General features: G+C 43.9%; 1 pseudogene; it reads left to right on the top strand.

Annotated features, from left to right (window-relative positions):
- The first annotated feature begins 5,905 nt into the window (after window positions 1-5,905).
- LOC103275919 lies at window positions 5,906-8,762 on the top strand (annotated as a pseudogene).
- The last annotated feature ends 1,227 nt before the right edge of the window (window positions 8,763-9,989 follow it).

The following is a 9,989-nucleotide window of genomic DNA, read 5'->3' on the forward strand; positions in this document are numbered from 1 at the left end:
GCAGTGGCCGCTCCCGGCCACCGCAGCCTCGACCTGCTGGGCTCCAGTGATCCTTCCGTCTCAGCCTTCCAAGTGGCTGGAACTATAGGCGCACGCTACCACACCCGGCTAATTTTTTATTTATTGTAGAGATGAGGTCTCGCCAAGTTGCCCAGGCAGGTCTCGAACCTGCGGGCTCAGGCAATCCACTCACCTCAGCCGCCCAAAGGCACGGGATTACAGGCTGAGCCACCAAGCCCGGCTTAATGCCACTTTCTATGTTCTTACTTGCAAGACCAGAAACCTAAGTGTGTGTCTCCAGTTTTTGATGGTTGGCTGTTGGTTACTTTCAATCTTAAACCTTTCTTCCACTTGTAGCTCCATATCTGGATAAGTAAAAAATTAACCTTGGTGGTCTCTCTTTTGATGTCAGCAGATTGAAACTGATAGGGTTTGTAGGGGGATGGGAGAGGAGGTTGTAGTTAAAGCAACTCATCATGTGAGCCTCACAAACAGAGCACAGAGTTGCAATGGCCCATAAAGCTAACACTCTACTCTAGCAGTGTCCTGGTACTAATTGCTTTACTGCCAATATCTGCTTTCCAGAGACCGGCATCCCAAAGCTATGTGACTGAAAACATCTTGGTACTGACTGTCAGTGTTTGCTTTCCTAAGACTGCATTTCAGAGACAAGTGATTAACAACATCCTGAGAGAGACTGGTTTAGTGCAGACATCTGCACTTCAAGGCCATGGGACCAGCAGATCCTAACAATGCCAACATCTGCAGCTCAAGGCTAGGCAACTGACAACCCAAACTCCCTAAACTGCTTCTCAGTGCCCAATTAACCTCGATTGGGCTTATATAAGTGTCCTGCAAGAGAACAAAGGCTGCTGGCTTCTCTCTATAGAGCTAGTCCCCCTTCTTTTCTTTTCATTAATAAACTTTTTAACTACCAATGGCTGGGCTCTTACTTCTCAGCATACTTTACAGAAACCATGCAAATCCCTGACTATGAAATTCAGTACTCACCCTAGCTTCCCATCTAAACTAAATTTAGAAGCAGGCCTGACTTCTGCTTTTCTAACCCAAGCCATGTCAGACCACCTTAGACACTTGCTCAACTTTTCTACAAAGATCAGTTATGTGAATCATAATTTCCTACCCTCTCCAAACACATCTGTGCAGGTGACCATAACAATTTGTAGCATGAGCAGGGGGTGAAGAAATTGACCACAACTCTGTGGATCTGTCTTGTTCAGACTTGCTAATATATTCTGCTGTCTGATGTTTGGCGTGTTTTTGACCTTCTGCTTGCTGAGAAGTTAGTGCTTTGAGCTATTCTGCTCTTTTCGTTTTTCCTGCCAAATCTGTGAGTTATTTTGCCCACACAACAGGGTAAACAAACATATACACATAGTGCTCTTTTCTAAACAATTAATTCATCAAATTTTTATCGTGAAATAAAAAAACCCAGAATAAATTACTTGTCATGCTTTAATAATATAAACATATTTAAATTATTGTTAGGATTTATAACTGGGCCTTGAGCACTCAGAGTTTCCTAGGGATCATTTCTCAGAATCATTCTTGACTCCTAGATGACCAGTGTCTTGATTTTTTTTGGTTATTTTTGTCATCTAATTTTTCTTTCAATTTTCATTTTTGCTCTTGGAAAAAAAATATTGCTCTCATTTTATGTTAATTTCCAAGTGTAAATGTGCAATGAAATTTTATTTTAGAAAATAATTAGTAGACTATTTGTTTTATGTTTTTTAATTTGAATCTCACTCTGTCGCCCAGTCTGGGGTACAGTGGCACACTCACGGCTACCCTAACATCAACCTGCTGGGCTCTGGTGATCCTTCCACCTCAATCTTCAAAGTAGCCAGAACTACAGGCATGTGCTACCATGCCTGGTTAATTTTTTATTTATTGTAGAAACAAGGTCTCACCAAGTTGCCCAGACTGGTCTTGAACCCATGGGTTCCGGCAATCCACTTGCCTCAGCCTCCCAAAGTACTGGGCTTACAGGCTGAGCCACTGAGCCTGGCCAAAAGTGGGGTTTTAAACCTCCAATTATTATTGTTAGATTATCTATTTCTTTCATCATTTTTGTCAATTTTGACTTTATTTATTTTGCTGCTTATTTTGAAGGTACATATATGTTTATAATTGTTATGTCATACTGAGATATTGACCATTTTATCATTATCAAATATCCCATATTATATCTAGTAAATTTTGTGTTTCAAATTCTGTGTATTCTGATTTTGCAATAAGTACAACTTTCTTATGTCTGCTGTTTGCAGGTTTTCATTTTTTCACTTTCATATAATTTGTTCTCTTGAATCTCAAGTGAGTATATTGTGGTCAGCATATAATTCGATTTTTTAAATTTACTTATTTATTTATTTATTTATCTTTATTTATTTATTTATTTATTTATGATTGGAGTCTCATTATGTCACCCAGGCTGGAGGGTATGGCACACTTACTGGCACCGCAATCTTGACTTGCTGGGTTCAGGTGATTCTTCGGCCCTCAGCCTTCCTAGTTGCTGAAACTACAGGTGTGTGTTACCACGCCCAGCTAATTTTTTTATTTACTGGAGAGACAAGGTCTCATCAAGTTGTCCAGGTTTGTCTCAAACCCCTGAGCTCAGGTAATCCTCTCACTTCAGCCTGCCAAAGAGTTGGGATTACTAGCTTGCGCCATCATGCCTGGCTAGATCTTATTTTTATATTTAGTCTGACACTCTCAGTTTTTCTTATTGAATTGTTTAATATTTTCATAGTCAGTGTTGCTTATATAGTTGTATCTATATCTGTTATATTATTTTTCTATATATCTCATGTGTATTTTGCTGCATTTTTTTCTACTTTTGCTACTTTTTTTTTGAGTCAGGGTCTTATACTATTGCCCAGGTTAGAGTGCAGTGTGCATGCTTATGGCCACTGCAGCTTCGACCTGCTGGGTTCAGGTGATCCTTCTGCCTCATCCTTCCAAGTAGCTGGAATTACAGGCAGGTGCCACCATGCCCAACTAATTTTTTGACTTATTGTAGAGATGAGGTATCGTCAAGTTGTTCAGGCTAGTCTCAAATCCCTGGGCCCAGGCAATTCACTCATCTTAGCCTTCCGAAATACTGTGATTGCAGGCCTGAGACACTGAACCTGGCTCTCTTTTACCACTTTTGAATTAAGAAGGCTGGACTTGGTGGCTCAGCCTGTAATCCCAGCACTTTGAGAGGCTGAGACAAGTGGATTGCCTGAGCCCATGGGTTTGAGACTAGCCTGGGCAACTTGGCAAGACCTCATCTCTACAATAAATCAAAAATTAGCCAGGCGTGGTAGCGCATGCCTATAGTTCTGTCTACTTGGAAGGCTGAGGCAGAAGAATCGCCGAATCCCAGCAGGTCAATGCTGGGGTGGCTGTGAGCTTGCCATGGCACTCCAACCTGGGCAATGGAGTGAGGCTCCAACTCAAAAAAAAAAAAAAAAAAAGAATTAAGAAAATACTTTTTTTTTTATAGCATTGTAATGTCTTTCATAATTTTCTTTACATATTTTTGGGATTATTCCTTTACTTATTGCTCATAGGCTTACAATACACCTTAACTCATTAGAATCAGTTTTATATATATACTAACTTAATACTGATGAAATATAGAAAATGTTAGTCTTATATATGTCTATCCCTGTTTTTCATTTTTGTGGTATTAATTTTATAATTATTATAGCTATATGTGTACAGACTGGTTACAGACTTGATGCATTTTATATGTTTTAAATAAAGAACAATTATATATTTACAACTTTATATATATTAACCATTTTATTTTCTATTTCTTCTGTTCTTATTTGTTTTCATGTAAGTAACTTATTATCAGAAGATTTTTTTTGTTGTTTTTTTGAGTTGGAGTCTCACTCTTATTGTCCAGGCTGGAGTGCAGTGGCACACTCATGGCCACCGCAGCCTTGACCTGCTAAGCTTGGGTGATCCTTCTGCCTCAGCTTTCCAAGTAGCTGGAACTACAGACACATGCCACCATGCCAGGCTCAGAAGACTTTTTAAAATCCCAAAAAAGCTATGTTCTTACTCACCTTTTTCTATTCTGTTATGAAAGTATATTACATCTACACTTATAATAGGCCCAACAATAATATTATACACATTTTTATTTTATTTTTTCAAACAAATTACGATAATAAAAAGAAAGCAGTATGCTTCCAGATTGTCTTCTGTAATAAAGTGATAAACTTTTCCAGTGCTCTTTGCCTTTTTATGTGAATTCAAATTATTTCAGCCTTAAAACGCTTTCTTTAATATTTTCTGTAAAGTAGGTCTGCTAGCACCAATTTTTGTTTGCTTCTTTTTTGGCTTGGAGTGTGTGTGTGTGTGTGTGTGTGTGTGCTGTGTGTGCACGTGTGTGTTTGGTCTTTAATTTTTATAGATACTTTTTCTATAGATAAATTCTTGATTGACTTTTGTTTTCTTTCAGGAGCAAGCAAAAAAAAGTTCTAGAGGAATTTAAAAGTGAACAAGAGGGCAAACTAATCAAGAGGCCAGCTAGGTTGAGAAATGTAATCCTGCTGATGGCAGCAAATGATACAGTGATCTGGGATGGAGAGATCTGTAAAAATTTAAGTTGTGGACAGTAAAAGTCTATGAGATTGGAGGTCCCGACTGAGGCCAAATAAAGGAGTTACTTTTTGGTGACTCATTCATGACACATAAGATCATCTTGTTGAATCTAAGCAGGTGGGGCACTTATGCTAAATACATGGACTTATTGGAAGAAACGTCATACTTTTATTTATTTATTCATTCATTCGTTCATCCATTCATTCATTGAGTTGGAGTCTCTCTGTCACCATCACGGCAACCACCGTCGTGACCTCCTGGGCCCAGGTGATCACCCTCAGTCTGTTGAATAGCTGAGAGTACAGGCACGTGCCACCATGTCCGGCTAATTTTTTCACTTATTGTAGTGATGAAGTCTCAACATGTTATCCAGGCTGGTCTCGAACTCTAGGCTCGAATAGTCTTCTGGCCTCAGCTTCCCAAAGTGCTAGGATTAAGATGCGCCACCACACCCAGCCAATAGCTCGTTTTTTAGCTTTCTCAGAGTTTGAGAAAGACAGCCTAAAATACATATGTTGAGAGCAGAAGAACTGAAATATCACTTGCAGACCAATTTCAATAAACGACCTCTAAAAACAAGAAAATGGGGAGGCACACGTGGCGCAGTCGGGAGCCAAGTCACAGCGAGGGTCCCCTGTACCGCCGCCATTCAGTCAAGGAGCTCTTGGGCGCAAGCGGTGGCTGCCAGTGAAGTTCCCTCGAGTTGTGAGCCAGCAGGAGAGGCACGAACCCAGGAGCACAGCGTGAGTTGGAGCTGAGCCAGCCCCAGGCACTCGTCTGCCCGGCCAGAAGGAGCCGTTGCCCCAAGCCGTCTGCTGCCAGATCGGCGCAAAATAAAGATTCCCTCTCCCGCTGCGCGGCAACCGTGGGGCCAGGACCAGGCAGCCCGCCGCGCTGCAGGAGCGACCAGATGGCTGTCGGGGAACACCGGGCGGCCGCAGGGGAGAAGCCACCGCCGCCTGTGCCATCCTCCTCCTCCTCCTGCTGCTCCCTCTCCCTCCTACCTTTTTCCGCACAAGATCTCCTTTGTCCTGTGGCCACCGTCGGCACCACGCTTTTAGCTCCGCGCCGTGGCAGCAGCTTGGGCCTCCTCTCTCCACCTCACCCAACTGCCCAACTGCCCAACTGCTGGCAGACCTGGGACGCACCCCAGGAGTCCCCATCATGCCTGCCAGGCCCCACGCTACAGAAGCAGCCAGGAGATGATGGCGAGCACCGGCCGGGCGCCCTCGTCAAACTTGCTCCCTCCCATCGCTCGCCTGACATTCGGCTGCGTTAGATGAGTGCACACTGCGCTGGCTCTAGGCTACCCAAGGCAGCTGCACCGGCTCAAATTCGGTCGGCGAGCCTAGGCTTTCAGACTTTCTTGAAGAAGGAGCCAAGAGGCTCTGGCAGTTGGAGCCAGAGTTGGGCATTTCCTCTTCCTGTGTTTTGTTGGTTTCCCCTCTGGTCTCTTATGATCATCCTTGGCAGCCCAATTAAGAAACCAAACCATGAACTTGAACTGACAGGACCACTTTGCAACCAGGGATCAGATGCCAGCTCTAAGAAAACTCTTCAAAACTGTTTTTGTAAGCAAAGATTTCGAGTTAGGTGTTGGTACACTACCCAAACATGAAGGGTCAATTGTCCCCAAGATATTGGGTCTAGAGAGAAGTTAGGAGAAGAGCCTGAACTGTTGGAAGGAGTCAGTTTTTGAGCCTGTGGTGCTTAAAGACCCCTGCCCTCTGGTCACACAGTGGATACACCAGCCCCAGGCAAAGCCCCAATTCTGAATTCCTTCTGTGGACCCTGACTTCATGCATGCACAGAGGCCCCACCTAAGTCCTTACTTCAACTACATAACTGCCACAAGGCCCCCCCAGAAGCCCAGCTTCCCCCACCCACCACAGCCTCAGGTGCAGAGGCCACCCAGGCTACAGTCCCCCAACCAGATGCTCCACCAGTATCTCCCACCTGTACAGGCCCACATCTTCTCTCACAGCCTCTCCCAGCCATTGCCAGCTGACAACAGCAGTAGTTTAAGCCTCAACAGTTTAAGTAGAAACAGCACTCCAGGGAACATTTAACCGGCATCTCCCCACACATCTCCCACTACCCCTCCACCTCCCCATTAGCCTCTCCCTGCCCAATCACAGCCCCTGCACAACTTCATGCCCACCCTCCAGCTTCCTGCACACACACATCACCCCCATATGCTTGCCCCTCCCACTGCTCTGGCTCTGCCACCACCACTAGCATCAGGGAGTCTGCAGGTCTTTACACCCAGCTAGGAACACATAGAGCAAGACATCTTGCACCAGGAACTGAACATATATATTTTTTATCCTCTCAGAGCACTGACCCTGTGGATCCCCTGGGCCTTCCCTGCTATCTGCAGACCAAGTTCCATCAGTACCAGCACACCTTCACACCGTTCCCCCATGCCATCTTGCACACTGTCATCATGCTGACGCCAGCACATTCTATGCTCTTTCTTCTGCAGTGTCTTACATCTCCCTATGATTCCACCCACTGACCCTTTCATTTCACTACAAGGAGCATTTCAGCCAAAGATATCCAAACCTATTAAAGTCACTGCTCAGCCTGGGACTGTCCCACACACTATTCCAAAAGGACCAGAGGTTGTCAACCGATCCTTTCAGACCTGTGCGAAGGAAACCAGGGAAGTGGTGTGCTGTGCATGTTCACATTGCCTGGCAGATTTACCATAACCAACAGAAAGTCAAGGAACAGATGCAGTCAGACCCACTTAAGTTGGACTTCGGGCTGAAACCTGAATTCCTGAGCTGCTCCATTCTCTTTGGAGTCATTCGCCACCCCCATGACCTGGCCAGGACTTCGTCTTTGTTCCCTGCCGCTGGTGCTGCACACCCAACAGGGACCCCTTGGGACTACCCCTTCATCACAGCAGCTTCCTCAACTCTGTTGTTCATCTAGAGCCTTTGAATTGGCTATCTATGTTGCCAGGCCTAGCAGCAGTTGGGAGCAATGCCTTTGGAGGACTTGGGAATCCTTCAGTTACACTCAACTCAGTATTTGGCCACAAGAATGGGCCCAGTGTGCAGAACTTTAGCCACCCTCATGAACCTGGAACTGGCTGCACTGAAGGCCTCTGTCATTCCTCACTTTTCCTCCCTGACTGAAGCCAGGGGGAGTGGAGCACAGAGCATCCACTCCAGCTCATGACAGAGATAGAGATGTAGATAAACAAGACTTATATGTTAGTAAAGATGGCAAAGAAAGGGAAAGCATTGAGAAAAGACACTCCAGATACTCTTCACCGGCACCTATTCTCCCTACGACAGAACTGCAGTGACACTAACAGATCAGGCATTACCTGAACATTGAGGCTTATGAAAGGACATGTTTAAAGAGAGGGAGAGAGACCACTCGGAATCCTGTAATAACCCGACCATGGATGAGCACCTGCTTGAGAAGAATGGGCACAGGCATGAGGGACAGGCCTCAGATAAAGAGGCCTAGAAGTTGGCGCGGTTCACCCTATGTGCGGACCCCCGTGATAGACATTGTCAGGCCCAACAGCACCTGGAGTCAGGAGGCTAAGCAGCACAAGGGTGAGCCGGCCTACGAGAACCCTAAGAACACTTCAGAGGTCAAGGTGAAGGTGGAGTGCAAGGAAGACCACGACCTGCTCCTAGAGGCCTTACAGACCAACTGGCCTTTGGAGCCACCTCTCCAAGCATTCATCTCATGAACAGCATCAGCAGACTGGACAGAACTCCTATGATGACCCCCTTCATGGGTTCAGTACCATGAAGGGTCAAGAGCACTTTCCGTATTCTTCTTTCCAATGGGACCCCTTGAGGGATCCATACCAGGAACTTGATATTCACCAAAGAGACACCCTGGGCAGGGACTTTCTGCTATGGGATGACCTGCTCCACAGTCTCTTGAATGCCCAGCTATATGAAGCTAACTGTTCCTTCAGGGACAGACAGCCTCATGGCTACAACCACCACCACCACCACCACTCACTGTCTGTGCACCCTCAGTGGGAATACCATCTATAAGGTCACCTGGACAAATGGGAATGCATGCATATGCAAAGAGAAGATTAAGAGCACACACAGGTTCATTCTGCCCATACTGCCTCCCTTGAATCCAAACAGTGAAAGTGCCAACACACACCTATCTGATCGTTAGGAAGAGAGAAGACCCCACCATCCATCATGCAAAGCTCTTTCAGATGAGAAGGGAAGGTCATGGCACATAGTTATAAAAAAGATTGCTTCGTGAGCTAATGGTTCATATATGCGAAAGGATAAGATGAAAGCTTTATTTTGTACTGTTATGACCAAGTAAGCGAGAAGAAGCTACACCAGCAAATTGAGTTTAAGTAATTATGAATTTATTAAATGCATGGGTCAAGAGTAGGCAAAACGCCAGAAAAACTCTTGGCAAATTGGTGCAGTCTGTGACAAGCTTTTATAGGGAAAATTTGCAGTATTGGCTACGTAGCAACTTAATGACCATAGCAACTATGAACTAACAACTTGGCAACCAAAATGGGAAGTTCGATTGTCAGGGAGCTTTGATTAATTTTATGTCCTAGGTATAGCCAGTGGAAAGAAAGTCCCTGGAATTCTGCCATTAAGATATAGTTTAAAAAAAAAAAGATATAGTTTAAAGTAGTTACATAGAGACAGGGAAGAAGAATCATTATACAGTGGAGTTACCTTGGTTAGTTCATTAACAGAATATAAGAACAAACTATGAAAATGTCAAAGTATAACATTTGATTTCAGTTAACAAAGCATACAATCACATGGAACTTATGGCAAAGGAGTTCTGTAACAGTCAGCAGGCAACGGTCAGCATAACCTGCCCAAAGGAGACAAAGCTGGGGGTCTTGCGGTCATGGGAACGTTACTGTAATCACACGTAGACATTGATTCTTAGGTCAGGTAGGTAACTAAGATGAAAATTTTAAACAAAATGGAGTAAGTTGGTTAATATTATTATTTTGCTAGCAATTTGATTTTATTAACGGATTGAGCTCATTTCAGTACTAATGTAAATAAAGATTAAGTAATGTAATACATTAAACTTAAAGTGTGCTATTTACAAACTTAATATCAGTAAAGATAGTCTGTTATAGCTGTGTTCCCATATGTATTGTTATAGACAGCTAAACCCTTCAACTATGCAGTGAATGTTATGGCTTTTCACAAAAGCCTGCCAACTCAAAGAGTCTTTTCAAATCTATTTAAAACATACTTAGGTCATATTTTCTTTTAACAAAAGCTTATGTGATGTGTGTGCTTTTTTATTCAAATGGAGAAACATCTTATTTTGCAAATCAGACCCCAGGTTGGAATTTTGCATCTGAAATTGCTGCC

The sequence above is a fragment of the Carlito syrichta genome, unplaced genomic scaffold, assembly GCF_000164805.1.
Source record: "Carlito syrichta isolate Samal-C Ts95f unplaced genomic scaffold, Tarsius_syrichta-2.0.1 Scaffold315822, whole genome shotgun sequence".
Lineage (NCBI taxonomy): Eukaryota > Metazoa > Chordata > Mammalia > Primates > Tarsiidae > Carlito > Carlito syrichta.